General features: G+C 39.7%; 1 protein-coding gene across 1 annotated transcript in view; it reads left to right on the top strand.

Annotated features, from left to right (window-relative positions):
* Positions 1-16106, top strand: part of LOC129145905 (dachshund homolog 2-like) — a 210867-nt gene that overhangs the window by 47331 nt on the left and 147430 nt on the right. The window lies entirely within an intron of this gene.

Here is a 16106-nt window from a genome sequence, read left to right as displayed (position 1 = left end):
CACACACACACACACACACACACACGTGCATAGAGAGGCCATACACACATAGGTACAGAGACTCCAAGTGGCAGAGAGGCCACATTCCTGAGTCTCCTTTCTAAGATCTTTTTTTATACTATTATTTTTTATATTTTACATCATTGTTCATTTTTAAACAATGTTTGCTTCCCCCACCCCCTCCAGATGTAGCCCACATAGAGTTTCCTTCACTAGTGCACCCGTGCGCTATTACCTCAGTCCCCTGTGCTCCTCCCTCCATCCCTCTTATCACTCTCCCTCCTCCTCCCCTGCAGGATGTCTCTGATTTATAATTTGCTTTTTTTGCTTTGTAGTGTTATTATTTTTTTACACTGATGTCTTACTTGGTTCCCCTATATTCCTGCTATAAGGGAAACTGTCTGATATTTTTCTTTTTCCTTCTGGCTTATTTCACTGAGCATAATTCCTTCTAGTTCCATCTATGTTGCTGCGAATGGCATGAGTTTATCTTTTTTGATTGCTGAATAATATTCCATTGTGCATATATGGCACATCTTCTAAATCCAGTCATCTATTTTTGGGCATCTGGGTTGTTTCCAGGTTTTACCTATTGTAAATAGTGCTGCAATACAGGTGTTCTTTTGAATCAACATTTTTGTGTCCTTTGGGTAGATCCCTCAGAGTGGAATTATCAGGTCATATGGTAGCTCCATTTTTAGTAGACTGAGGACCCTCCAGATAACTTTCCATAGTGGTTGGACTAGTTTTCACTCCAACCAGCAATGTAGGAGAGTTCGTTTTCACCACATCCTTGCCAACATTTGTTGTTGTTTGTTTTTTTGATATGGCTAAGTGAGGTACTGAAAGTTGTTTTAAATATTTTAATGTTGTTTTAAAATCTTTGTTTGATAGATAATTTATTACTTTATTCTTTATAACACATAATCCAGAACTTCTGTTCTCTTTTTACTCTTCCATCTTTTGTTCAGATGTTCCTTGCTTCCTATGCACATAGGTTGCCTTATTTGCTTTTTTTGTGCTTGGAGCCCTGTGGGTTTAGTTTTGTTTCTCTTCTTAGTTGATTTGGTGTGAGATGGGAGGAAAAGGAGAGTCTGGATCTTTAATACTTGGTTAGTTTTATTGAAGAGTGAGGATTGTAATCTCTGTCTCCTCTTTCTCTCTCCACAGCAAACTATGATTGGTGCTTCATTTGTTCTAACTTCCCAACTAATTTCCTTGGTGCTCTGTTTTGCCTCAGATAGAGATCTAAGAAGCTTGTGTTTCATGGTAAGGGGGGCTAGGTCCAGTGTAAGCCTGGTGGGAGTATGTTGGGAGGTTATCCACTTTCTTCACCATAGTCACTGTCAATATTCTTTTTTTGTTTTTACCTCTCTGAAGAGTTTCATGACTGTGGCTTGATATAGGGCTCCTTATATTTAGATAACTAGGTGTTCCTTTAGCTTCATGAACCTGTATATTTAGTACCTTGACCAGATTTTGAATGTTTTTATTTATTAATTATTTGAATAAGATCTCTGTTTCCTTCTCTTTCTCTTCACTTTCTGGAATATCCATTGTCCTTTAATATTTTCCTTAATATTTCTTTTTATTTTTCTACCTTGGTCTTTGTGTACTAACTTCTTTGAGGTCAGTAATTCAGTATTATTATATTAATAGTTGTTAGAAAGCATTTGACAACATTCAACATGCATTTTTGATAAAATCCCTAAAAAATTGGGGGTAGAAGGAACATATCTAAACATATTAAAAGCCACATGTGACAAATCCGTACCTGGCATCATACTCAGTGGTGAAAAAATGAACACTTTTCCTCTATGACCAGGTATAAGACCATAATTTCCACTTCCATTACTATTATTAAACAGTATTAGAAATCTCAGCTAGAGTAATCAGGTAAGAGGAAGATATAAAAGGAATCTGAACTGGGAAAGAAGATGTAAAATTATCATTTGAAAACCCTAAGGACTTCACTAAAAATGTGTTAGGTACAATAAATCATTTCAGTAAAGTGACAGGTTACAAAATAAATCTATAATATCAGCTGTGTTCCTATATGCAAATAATGAACTAGAAAAGAAGGAAATCAAGATGATGCTCTCCTTTTCTATCACATCAAAAAGTATTAAATGCTTAGGAGTAAATGAGGGGTGAAGGACCTGTCCACTGAAAACTATAAAATATTGTTAAAATAAATGGAATAAGACATGAAGAAATGGAAAGATATTCCCTGTTCATGGATTGGAAGAATTAACACTGTTAAAATGGCCATATTACTCAAAGCAATATACACATTCAATACAATCCCTATTGAAGTTCCAAGGACATTACTTAAAGTAATAGAACAAACATTACTGAGATTTATATGGAACTACAAAATACCCTGGATAGCTGAAAAATAATCCTGATTAAAAATAGGAAGAATAGAGGTCTCAAACTCTCAGACTTCAAACTGTACTAAAAAGTGCTAGTAATAATAATAAAAAATATATTGGAATAGACACATAGAACAATGGAATAGAATTTGAGAGCTCAGAAATAAACCCTAGCTTATATGGACTAATAATTTATGACAAAAGAGTTTTAATCTATGACATAAGAGACAGAAAAATGCCTTCAACATATGACATTGGGGAAACTGGACAGTCACATGAAAATGAAACTATATCACTATCATACATTACACCAGAAAGATTATCTCAAAAAGCTTTTAAGACTTGGATGTATGACCTGAAATGATGAAATATAGGAGAAAATATAGGTATAACCCTCTTAGACAATGAATTAAGTTATGTCTTTGGGTATTCAACTCTACAGAAAGGGAAATAAAAAGCAAAAATAAATGGGCTACATAAAATTAAAACTTTTTTTTACAGTGAAAGTAACTATCATTAAAATAAAAATAATTTCCATTGAATGTGAGAAAATATTTGTACATCATACATCTACAAATATGTCATGCAGTTCAGCAACAATAAAAAATAACTGAATCAACAAATGGACAGAAGTCTAAATAGCAGTTGTTCCAAAGAAGAATTACATATATCTAACAGGTACATGTGTTTTGGGAAGTCTAAGAAGAAAAAGAACCCTTGTACACTGTTGGTGGGAACTTAGACTAGGGCAGCCCCTATGGAAAACAATTTGGAGATTTCTGAAAATATTAAAAATAGATCTGTCATATGATCCAGCAATCTCATGCCTACGTGTCCACATGAAGAATGCAAAAATACAAAGTTGAAGGGATATGTGTACTCCTTTGTTTATTATAGCTCAATTTGTAGTAGCCAACTTGTAGATACAATGTAAGTTACCAAGGACAGATGAGAGAATGAAGAAAATGTGGTAAACACACACACACACACACACACACACACACACACATACAATGGAATACTATTCAGCTGAAAAAATGTTACCTTTTGCCATTTACAATAACCTGGATGGGACTGGAAGGAGTTAGGCTAGGCAAAAGAAGCCAGAGGGAGAAAGACATATATCCTGTTTTCGCTCATATGCAGTATATAGGGAAATAACATGGAGTCAGACAAAACCAAACCAAAACCAAACTAGAAATCTGACTGTAAAACAGGCTACCAAGTTGGGGGAGGTTGGCAAGGGAAGTGAGGAAAGGGTACATTAGACTATGGTGGAAGACCATGGGTGCCTTGGTGGTGGGTGTGGTGTAGTAACATTCATCTGAAAAGGTGGGACCCCGTATTTCTGAATCATAGAGAGTATTGTGGACAAGTTTTATCCTAGTAGATATTATAAAAGCATAAATTAATTGAAAAAATGCATAAATAACAAATGATTATGTCTAAATTCTTGATGTGCATAATGTTCCATATAAATAAGATACTGTAAATTTCAAAGATAATTGATATGTGGTTCTTTTTCTTCAGAAGTTTCTAATGGCATTATAAGTTCTTAATTGCATCTTGCTCCAAGTCTATAGATTTTATGCTTTGCATTTATTTTCACACTGAATCTTTATGAAATTCTGAATTAGGTAGAACAGAATTTACCACCATATTATTGGGTGAGAATATTACTTGCCTGGGGTTCTGTTGAAAATAAATAAAATATTTGTGTAATCTGCCCTGTATGTGTGGAAAGCCAAACCCTGATCAATTCCTTACTAGGAATTGATTTATCATTATGATCCATAATACTAAATGTGAATTTGTACTTCTTGGTGATATATATTCAACTTTTTTATTATTTTCACTGGGCATTTTTTTTTCAAATCCTCTCATAGTATTGTATTGACAAATGCAGTGAGCATTTTTTATCTGAGTCTGTTTAGTGTCTTGTTTTCTTTCATTGCCTCTCTAAATGAACATTGTTAGTAAAATAATACTACCTTTATAAATGTAAAATTATTTTCACACTTTTTTTTAAATGTTCTTTTTTTTATTAAAGATTTTATTTTTATTTTTATTTATTTATTTATACAAGCACTGGGTACAGTCAGAAGCGTGGGAGGGTGAGAGAATTCACCAGAGTCAGAGCGGGGAGCAGAGCAGGCAGAAGGACCAAAGTACACTGCTGAGGGGAGCAGCGGGCAACAAGAGAGGTCTGCGGGCCATGTGGGACCCTCCTCCAGGGCCGGGGAGCAGCCGGGGATCGAACCAGCGCTGCAGAGGCCGCGGGCGGATTCGCAACCTGGCGCTCAACCGCTTCGCCACCGGGGAGGCCCTATTTTCACACTTCTCTTCTGTAATATTGAGATATAAATATATTCAAACCACTTACCAGGAAGGACTCATGATATAATAGAAAGGCATCAGTGGCTAGTTTAGAGTAATAATACCTAAGTTTAAGTCATGGTTCTAGAACTTTCAGACATGTAACCATGGTGAAGTCATTCAGTTTAAATCCTCTTTCTCATCTGTGAAATGGGGACAATGATAACCAACTTATTTGCCTCATTGGATATTAGCTGCTTTTTTTCCCTTACAGTTATCAGAAAATCCATCCTTGGATCAACCCACCACCTTAATTTTCAAACCTTGAGAACTATCCATACTAAATGGATTTAAGTTGCCTGAAAGATTAATGCATTTTCATAACATTAAATGTTTGTTCCTATATATATTTTTTTAAGATTTATTTATTTATTTATTTATTTATTTATTTATTTATTTATTTATTTATTTATACAAGCACTGGGTACCATCAGAAGCGCGGGAGGGTGAGAGAATTCACCAGAGCCAGAGCGGGGAGCAGAGCAGGCAGAAGGACCGAAGTACACTGCTGAGGGGAGCAGCGGGCGGCAGGAGAGGACTGTGTGCCATGTGGCACCCTCCTCTGGTGCCCAGGGAGCAGCCGGGGATCGAACTGGCACTGCAGAGGCTGCGGGCAGCTTCACAACCCAGCGCTCAACCGCTGCACCGCCGGGGAGGCCCTGTTCCTATATTTTTAAAGAGAAATCTAGGTGTAGTTTTGGGTAAGCCCTTTATAAATTCTATTACAATTAGTTTTTCAAATTTCATTGTCACTTGATAATATGAATAATTTATTTTCAAACTTTGGAGAGCAGCATATTCTGCAGGAGAGCTTGTTAAACATATACATTCTCAGGTCTTACCCAAAGGTTTAGTAGTTTTGGGTATGAGAATCACTGTTGTATTCTTGTTTAATTGAAGATATCAAAGAACAAGGAAGTAAAGTAAAATGAGTTAGCCAATATGAAGATGAGATAGTCACGGGTACGCATTGTCAGTTCTGGGTCTATTATTTTATATTCTGAGCCACACTTTTGTCTCTATTGCCAAGAAGAGAAGAAGTAAATTGGGTGGTATTTTCATGTTTCCTAGAATAATACATTGTAATCTGATTCCATAGAGTTTACAATCCAGTCTTTATGCAATTCTGTGTATCACATTGCTTTGGCACTAATGCCAGAATCTTTTTAGTAGTTTTATTCTATACACAAGCTGTCACTTTTTAATATTTTATTTTTTAAATTTTTAAAATATTTTGTATAATTCTTACATCATTTTTCATTTTTTGCACAATATATACATTTTCATTTTGGTTATATTCACCATACAATTGCACCCCCCCTTATTTTGACCCTAATCCTTCCTCTCCCCCCCACCCCCAGTGTGTCTCTGGTCTATAGTTGCTTGTTGATTTTGATTTTTACTTTGTATTAATTAGTTTTTTTCCTGGTCCCTTATTTAGGTTTTCTAAATTCCTGCTATGAGTGAGACCATCCGGTATTTTTCTTTTTCTTTCTGACTAATTTTGCTGAGCATGATCCTTTCTAGCTTCATCCATGTTGATTGCTTTTGTTTATCTTTTTTGATTGCTGAGTAATATTCCATTGTGGGGCCTCCCCGGTGGCTCAGTGGTTGAGAGCAGGGTTGCGAAGCTGCCCTCAGCCTCTGCAGCGCTGGTTTAATTCCCGGCTGCTCTCTGGCCACCAGAGGAGGGTCCCACATGGCACGCAGACCTCTCCTGCCACCGGCTGCTCCCCTCAGCAGTGTACTTTGGTCCTTCTGCCTGCTCTGCTCCCCGCTCAACTCTGGTGAATTCTCTCACCCTCCCACGCTTTTGACTGTACCCAGTGCTTGTATAAATAAATAAATAAATCTTAAAAAAAATATTCCACTGTGTATATGTACTACATCTTCTTGATCCAGTCATTTATTTTTGGGTATTTGGGTTGTTTCCATATCTTAGCTGCTATAAACATAGAGGTGTAGGTGCCCTTGGAATTAATGTTTTTGTGTCCTTTGGGTAAATACTTAGGAGTGGAATTGCTGGATCATATGGAAGCTCTATGTTTAGTAGGTCAAGAAATCTCCACACAGCTCTCCATAGTGGTTGGACCAGTTTGCACTCCCACCAGCAATGCAGGAGAGTTCCTTTTTCTCCACAACCTCACCAACATTTGTTGTTACTAGTTTTTTTTTAATATGTGCCATTCTCACTGGTGTAAGATGGTATCCCATTGTAGTTTTGATCTGCATTTCCCTGATTACAAGTGATGTTGAACATTTTTTCATATGCCTGTTGGCCATTTGCATTTCCTCTTCAGAGAAGTTTCTTTTTAGCTCTTCTGCCCATTTTTTTGACTGGATTATTTTCTTTGTTTTTGTTGAGTCTCATCAGCTCTTTGTAGATTTTTGTGATCAGTCATTTATCATTATTGTGGTGTGCAAAAATTTTCTCCCAGTCGGTGGGGTTTCTTTGTTTTGGTTATTGTCTCTTTTGCTGTGCAGAAGCTCTTTAATTTGATGTACTCCCTGCTGTTTATCTTTGCCTTCACTATCACTGCTTTGGGTGATGTGTCTGTAAAGATGTCTTTGATATGCATGTCATGTAGTTTTTCGCCTATATTTCCTTCTATGTATTTTACGGTTTCAGGTCTTATGTCTAGTTCTTTAATCCATTTTGAGTTGTTTTTTGTGCATGGTGTGAGGTAGTAGTCAAGCTTCATTCTTTTGCATGTAGGGACCCAGTTTTCCCAGCACCATTTATTGAACAAACTTTCTTTGTTCCAATGCATATTCTTTGCTCCTTTGTCAAAGATTAGTTGACCATAAATCTGTGGGTTTATTTCTGGATTTTCTATTCTGTTCCATTGGTCGGTTTTATCTGTTCTTGTTCCAACACCATGCAGATGATATGATAATATACATAGAGAACCCCAAAATCTCCACAGAAAAACTAATTCAACTCATCAATCAGTTTAGTAAAGTGGCAGGATACAAAATCAACACGCAAAAATCAGTAGCCTTCCTATACACAAACAATACATCTGAAGAAGAAGAAAAAAAATCCCTTTTATTATTGAAATAAAAAAAACAAATACTTGGAATAAACCTAACAAAAGAGGTAAAAGTCCTATACGAAGAAAACTATAAAACACTGTTAAAAGAAATAGAAGACACAAAGAAATGGAAAGACATCCCCTGCTCATGGATTGGAAGAATTAGCATTATCAAATTGGTCGTCCTACCCAAAGCAATTTACAGATTCAATGCTATTCCAATAAAAATTTCAATGTCATTCTTCAAAGAAATAGAACAATTATTGATGAAATTCATATGGAATCACCAAAAACCCCAAATAGCTATAGCTCTCCTGAAAAAAAAAAAAAAAAAAAGGAATGGAGGCATCACACTCCCATACTTCAAACTATACTACAGTGCCATAGTCATCAAAACTGTCATTTTTTTATTAATAAGTCTGACATGGGTGTAGATTTGAGTGGTCATAAGTTAGCGCCAAAAATAAGCTTTTAGGAATTGTTACCCATTATCATTCTGATAAAAGATAGTAGTAATAGTAACGGATCTGGAATCCTAAGGCCAACAGCAAACTTATGTATTTTAAGACAATTTCTGTGTATATGTAAATAAATTGAGGATAGATATGACTTGACTTTGCTGATATAAAAAACATAGTTATTAGGAGTGATTCTTTGACTTAAAACACTTATAATGAATTGTGCCTGTTATAACATCCTTATGCACCCTAAAAAGTAGCAAAAAAATACCCATTTATGTTATATTTTGCCTTGAGGTAAAATTTTTAACACAAACATTTCACCTGTTTTATTCTATGGTACTTTAGTTTTTAATAATTTTCATTACTTGATTAAAACCCTGTAATTGGGTATGTCTGATTTGGGTTAATGGAAAATAAAACCACAAGCAGGAAAAAAAAATTCCCAGCAAGTTAAACATTTTTCTCTGCTCTCTGGGTTCTGTTAATGTATGACAGTGGAAAAAAAAAAATAAAGCATGGCAGTGATATTTTGTTATACAATATTCATACAATTTATAATTTAAAAAGCCTTCTTAATAAATCATACAATATGTCACCAAAGCTTACTGATCACAAATAATAACTTTTTTGACATTTAGAGCACCTCAGTAGGGTTAAGACTAAGGTTACTTTGCTTTGTCCAGCTGTAGACTAGAGGACATTTTTTGTCAGTGGTAGCTGGGCACCTGCAACTCAAAACCTCAACCAGACTGTTAGACTATGTGAGAACATATGGGAGTTGATTCCTTTTGGCTAAGAAGATTAGTTTGGAGACCAAATCACCAGGCAAGCCCATTGTTCCTATATGTCTACACATTTGGGAAGCCATGATGACTGAAGTCATATCACTGACAACCCAAGGTGACAGAATTCTAGGAGAAAATTATAAAAATGTTTTTATTTTCACATAGCCATTATAACTGGTAAAATTGGTTAACTTGAGGATCAGGGTTCTCAGATTAAACTTTTTATTTGAATGAACATACAGCTTCATACCTTTTTTCACTAAATTTGCCATCTGTAAAATATGAATAATTTACATCATACAGGATGTTATGAAGCTTAACTTTCTTTCCTTTTTTGAGATTCTCAAAATGTGAAAAATATAATTATTAACAGTACTTTATTCTAACCAGTATCTTTGTGTAGTTATAGCATTGCAGGTATAAATAAATTTTATAGTTATGGTCTTCTCTCTCTCTCTAGTATGTAGTTAGATAATTTTGCATGCATCTTTCTCCTGTGTTCCCTCCTCTCACTCATGGACTTGGAGTGATATTGCATTCTCCTGAATTAAGTTGAAAAATTATTCATTTCATTCATTAAACAAATAATTATTGAATACCTACTGTGTGCGTGGAATTGGGTTTGGTGCGGGGAGTTCAAAAATGGTACTGAGAAGGGCCTGAAGCAAAGGAGTTTAAGCACACTAGCTCTTTTGTTGTGCTAGCAAGTGTTTGCATCCAATTTGCATAGAAGATGGCACTTTTCACAGTTCTTCCTCCAATTTTGATGCTGTGTCTGATGACTCCAGTTTAGTTGGACCCCTCACTCAGTCACATGTGCCTTGGGAGCCTACATATGCTCTGATATTGGATGTGAAGGGCCACACCCTATATTAGTGAACCTCAGTTGCACTCTAGTAAGTCGACTTGACCCTGTGTCAACAGTACTTTGGGAACCAGCACACATATCAGTCTGGGTCAAGCAGGGACCCACCCATCACCAGATACACTTAGCCCCCCTCTGGGAAGCAACTCCATCCCTGAGCCCACCCACCACTGCCTCAGGAACCGGCACACACCCCAGTCTGGGAAACACAGAGTCTTGCCCAGCAGCAGTGAACCCCAGTCATCCTCAGGTGCCCTGGCCCAGTGTGGGAGGAGTGGAGACATTCCTGAGAGAGGCAAAACCCATAACAGTGAGCTCTTAAAAAAAAAAAAAAAAGGAAGATAACAATGAATACTAGAACTTCAAAGGGGAATAGAACATCACAGAGGAGAACATATATCCAGAACCTAACCAGAAAGACATAGAAGATGTATTCCTCCTACCAGATATGGAATTCAAGCTTACTATCATAAAGAAATCAGAGAAATCACAGAAAAGCTGAACATGGATATGCAAGAAAATTCAGAAAACAAACAAATATCCTGAAAAACAAAATCAAAGTAAGGAAGATCAAACATTATTCTATAAAGAAGGAAATGAAGGAGTTGGAGGATGAAAAAAAAAAGATTGAGATGAAAAATGCTGTAGAAAGAAAGCTGTAGAAGTAGAATAAAACAAATGGAAGAGCAAATTAGTGAACTTGGAGATAAAAATTTACCAGTAGGATCTCCCTGGTTGTGCAAGGGGTTAAGCATCAGCACTATGAAGCAACCCACAGCTACTGTAGCATGAGTTCAATCCTTAGCCAGGGAGGTGATCCACATGGTGCAGCAGACCACTCCTGCCTCGCCTGCTGCTCCCCTCAGCAGTGTATTTTGGTCGATCTGCCTGTTCTGCTCCCCACTTTGTCTCTGGTGAATCCTCTCACCCCTGCACCTCTGACCTGTACCCCAGTTCTTGTATGCATAAATAAATGAATCTTTAAAAAAATAAAAATTTACCAGGAAACAAGATGGAAGAAGAGAAAGAGAAACAAAGTTAGAAAAGTGAGGAAACACTTTGTGAACTATCTGACACATTGAGGAAAGGCAATATAAGCATAATTGGTACCTAAGTAGGGGATGAGGACAAAAAGGAATGGAGAATTTGTTCAAAGAAATAATAGAAGAATACTCCTCAAAACTGGAGGAGGAAGTAAATATACAAATCCAGGAAGCTGATAGAATACTGAGGTACCTAAACAAAATGAGATCAACACCAAAATGGTGAAACTTTCAAGAGTTCAAGACAAAGAAAGAATATTGAAGGTGGCACAAGAAAGAAGCAGGTAACCTACAAAGGGACCAAGATCATGGTAACAGACTTCTTAGAAGAAACACTGTGGGAAAGGAGTGAATGGAAAAATGTGATCGAAAAAACTTAAATCAAAATTGCCAACCAAGAATACTATATCCTGCAAGGCTCTACTATAGCTATGAGGGGGAAAATAAAGTTCCTTTTAGACAAACAGAAACTAGTTTTTGTAGTGGAAGCTCTGTGGTGAGCACAGCCATGGCCCACAAAAGCAAATACATCACAATATAACAACAAAATACAACAGAACACAAATAAGTCCAGGCAGGGCTCCAACCTAGCGGCAAAAGACAATTATTGTACCAGCAGATGAGCCACCACATCTGCTGCCGAAGGCACTGCTCATACAAGGGAAGGGAATCACTCACAGCATCTACTGTAACACACCAGGAGCCGTCAGGCTTCCTGGCCTTCTCTGGCTGTAGTCTCGACTACAAGCCACACACAGCATCCACCCCCAGGATGCACTCACTCTGGGATTGACGATTCTATACTGTTGGGGGTATTCTCCAACCCTCAGGGTTTCTGTCTGCAGTCGCTCCAACACTCGGCTTTCATAGCCACCAATGCGACTCGCAGACCCCTGCACTCAGGCCAACCTACTGCACAAGCACATGGGTCGGGGATCCTTGGATCCAAACTCTACATTCGGCTTGGGCTCCACCCCAAGCCACGTTCCCCACCCGTCCACCAAGGACGGGTTCCTCAGCAACTCACCCTCACTCGACAACGAGCAGGGCATCACCCACAGGTGATTTTAAGAGACTCACTGGTCTGCTTAGCAGCCGCTCAGGGCTTCTCAAACTTAGCATCAGCACCAGCTTTTGCCTTCTCAGTTGGCTTTTCTACTCTGCCTAGCTGCTGGCATACACAGGCTGCTTTGGGCCACTGAGGCCTACTGGCCACCCCCAGATTCCCATCTCCTGGGGTGTACAAATGTAGGGCAAGGAAAAATGTCAGGTTTTTCTGCCCTCCCGCCATCAGGATAGATGATGGATCCTTGTGGTCCTGAATGCATGCCTGATGGCGGGCACCTGGAATAGGGCGTGGGCATAGGTAGATGGGATTCACCTGGGCTAAGACTGTGCTTTTAAGGGTGGCGTCATGGGGACTCCAGCAGAAGCAGAAAGAGAAGCCAAGAATGAATAGAAGCCGAGAGAGAAGCAGAGAACGCCAGAGAGTCTAGATAGAGTGAAGACTTGCTGGGGGCCGGGAGGCCGCCAGCCTCCCGGCCCCCCAGTACCCCTGCCTGCCGTGTACCTGGTAATCCCAATAAAAACCTGCAAAAACCACTGAGGACTCTAACTCCTCCTTTACCCGGTCTGCATGGGATCCTAGAAAACCCGCACTGTGTTCATTCCTGCACTACAACAAACAATAGCATTCTCCCCCAGGGTCCCAAAAACTTAACTTGACAAAGTTCCTCCGCTTTCTGGCGGGATTGTCAGTCCAAGTTCATCAGTCCAAGTCCATCAGGCCAAATCCATTATTCCAAGTCTGTTGGCCTCTCCCTGCATCAGCACTGGTGAGCCCTTCTCTTCCCCGATGATTCTTGCTGTCTCAGGGGTCGTTGGCTGGTCTTCTCAGGTGTCTCCTTTATGCAAGGTCTCATCCTGCAGCTCCCGGACCTTGTCCCTCTCCTGTGCCACCATGACGCCTCCAACGTCATCACAGGCAAACAGTCTGTTACTCCTTAGTCCTTCCAGGTCTTCGGAGGGCTCCATACCCGTCTGCATGGATCATCTTGCCGACTTCCATCAATTGTAAGGTCAGGAAGTACCATTGAGCAGGTTTTCTATGATCCAGCAGACCGGGTAAAGGAGGAGTGAGAGTCCTCAGTGGTTTTTGCAGGCTTTTATTTAGATTTACCAGGCATATGGCAGGCAGGGGTGCTGGGGGGCCGGGAGGCTGGCAGTCCTCCCAGCCCCCAGCAAGTTCTCACTCTATCTGGGCTCTCTGGTGTTCCCTCTGTTTGTCTTCTCTCGGCTTCTGCTGGTGTTCCCGTGACACCGCCCTTAAAAGCACAGTCTTAGCCCAGGTGAACCCACTTCAGGTGCCCGCCATCAGGCATGCATTCAGGACCACAGGGTTCCCTCATCTATCCTAATGGTGGGAGGGCAGAAAAGCCTGATACCTTTTACCTACCCTACAGGGGAGAATACAGTGTACTTTGTTGGAGGACTCTGGGTGTTTTGGTAGCGGGAGCTCTGTGGTGAGCACACCTGAGGGGAGAAATATTAAGACTGTAAAATGATTGTACTTCATTAAAAATAAGTTGTTTAAAAAATACTTCCCCGACTCTCGAATGTTTATAAGTGTTTTCAGCTGAATCTTATTGTTTCTTCAGGTACAGTTCAAGAAAGCAGTTTGTTAACAGGGCTTATAAGATATAGCATGCCAGTTGAAACTATTACTAATCATGTCTACTGTTTCTTAGGAGTGAAATTTGAGATGCTGGCTTTTAGTTTCCATCTTTCATCTGTAATCAAGCTGTGTGATATTGGGCACATCAGCTTAGTACCTTTGCATCTCAGTTGTCTTCCCAGTAGTCTCTAAGACCTTACTTTCATTTGAGCTTCTATGATTTCTTTCCTCCAGTTATAGGTCAAACTGAAGATTATAAAGACAAGTGTGTTTGTTTCTTTTGATTAGCCTCATTAGTCAATGAAAATTGGAAATGAATGTCTGATGAGAGGTCCCCTATCAATCCTTAAATGAATAACACTTTACATGTGTGTAAAGGAAAATTATGAGCTTGGTGTTTCTAATCCACCATAAGCACAAACTCTTAAACCGTTTGTTGAGTCCTTGGATTATATTTCCTTAATTTAGAGGGTCAACTAAAATGACTTTATTTCAACTTTAATGTTATTTGTTGTATTAACTGAATACAGATATGAAACATTTAAGACTTATGTGATCTATTCTACTTTGTAATAGGCAGGTTGATCTTGCTCATAATATTCTTATTGTTTGTATTCCTTGGAGTTCTAAGATAATTCATGCATAATTTTCACTTAAGTACACATAACAGGTGTAGGGTAAGGTAAAAAGTACCAGGCTTTTCTGCCCTCCCGCCATTAGAATTGATGATGGAACCCTGTGGTCCCGAATGCATGCCTAATGGCGGGCACCTGGAGTAGGGTGTGGTTATGTGTAAGTGGGTACACCTGGGCTAAGACTGCGCTTATAAGGATGGCGTCATGGGGACACTGGTAGAGCAGAGAGCAGAAGAGAACGAAAGAGCGAAAGGAGCAGAGAAGAAAAGGCCACTAGAGAACGCTGGAGAGCCCAGACAGAGTGAAGACTTGCTGGGGCTGGGAGGCCTGCCAGCCTCCTGGCCACTCAGCACCCCTGCCTGCTCTGTACCTGGTAAATCCCAATAAAAGCCTGCAAAAGCCACCAAGGGCTCCAGGACTTCTCCTTACCCCATCTGCTTGGATCGTAGAAATCCTGCACTGTGCCAATTTTGCCCCTACAATAGGTTTCCTAAAAGTTCCAGTTTAAGATTTGTGTTTCTTTATCTCTGTTTGACATGAGTGAGTGGCTGGAGGCTTAGGAAGGAGGCAGATCACCTACCTCCAGTGTATCATGGCCCAGTGTAAAGGGCAGGGCAGGCCACTGAGCAGGTTTTCTGATCCAGCAGACTGGGTAAAGGAGGAATCAGAGTCCTTAGTGGCTTTTTGCGGGTCTTTTTATTGGGATTTACCTGATACACAGCAGGTAAGGGTGCTGGGGGGCCAGGAGGCTGGCAGACCTCCCAGCCCCCAGCAAGTCTTCATTCTATCTGGGCTCTCCGGCCTTCTCTCAGCTTCTCTTTTGGCTTCTGCTGGCGTTTCCGTGACGTCACCCTTAAAAGCCCGGTCTCAGCCCAGGTGAATCCCATCTACCTATGCCCACACCCTACTCCAGGTGCCCCCCATCAGGCATGCATTCAGGACCGCAAGGATCCATCATCTATCCTGATGGCGGGAGGGCAGAAAAACCTGACATTTTTTCCTTACCCTACACCCAGCAACTTGATATTCTTTGCAATTAATTCAAAATCCAATGTATTCAAACTTCAAACTCCAATAGCTGTGAATTAGTACACAGTATCAATTGGTGTAGGGTAAATGAAGATTGCTCAGGCTTTTGCGCTGTTGGCCTCTGTGGCTATCACCTGTGGCCTTGAGTGCAGGAGACACTTGGGAACCTGGGCTCAAGGTATGTATGTCTGATGGTGGACACCTGGAGTGTGGTGTGGGCATGTGTAAGTGGGCACACCTGAGCCTGTAGGCTGAGCCTATAAGGGCGGCATCACAGAAGACGGTGTACTGCGGAGTGAGGCAGAGAGAGGCAAAGAGACAATGAGAGAAGGTCAGGATAAAAGAGTAAAGATCCTGCTGGGGCTGGGAGGCCTGCCAGCTTCCTGGTTCCCCTGCCCCCCCCACCCCACACCTTGCTGCCTGCCTGCACTACAATTGGCAAATATATATACATAGAACTTTCATTTATGGGAAAGCCTATATCCTAGCATTTTGAAGAAGTATTCAGAAGATGATTTCAGCATTCATAACCTACTATGTTCTTTAGCTTTGTGCTTATTAAGAAAAGAATGGAAAAGAAGTTGATAGTCCTTTCAGATATTATTGTGGCATAAAGAAATAAGTATATGTTAAGTGAGCGCCTCTTGACATTGTCATTAATATAATGCCCGTCTCTTTTGAATGGAGATCATGCACAGCCAAAATTTGCCTAATTGACTAGAGTAACACAATTTCTATTTTTATTTTTTGTTTTGTAACCATCACAGGCTGGGGAGATACACAGTCAGTTTGGGCAACTTAAAAGAGAACCTTGGAGCCCTTGGCATC

Source organism: Talpa occidentalis, unplaced genomic scaffold (genome assembly GCF_014898055.3).
Source record: "Talpa occidentalis isolate TD23 unplaced genomic scaffold, MPIMG_talOcc4v2.1 talOcc4.15, whole genome shotgun sequence".
Classification (NCBI taxonomy): domain Eukaryota; kingdom Metazoa; phylum Chordata; class Mammalia; order Eulipotyphla; family Talpidae; genus Talpa; species Talpa occidentalis.
The sequence above is the reverse complement of the archived record's forward strand: the minus strand, read 5'-3'. Positions and strand labels throughout refer to the sequence as shown.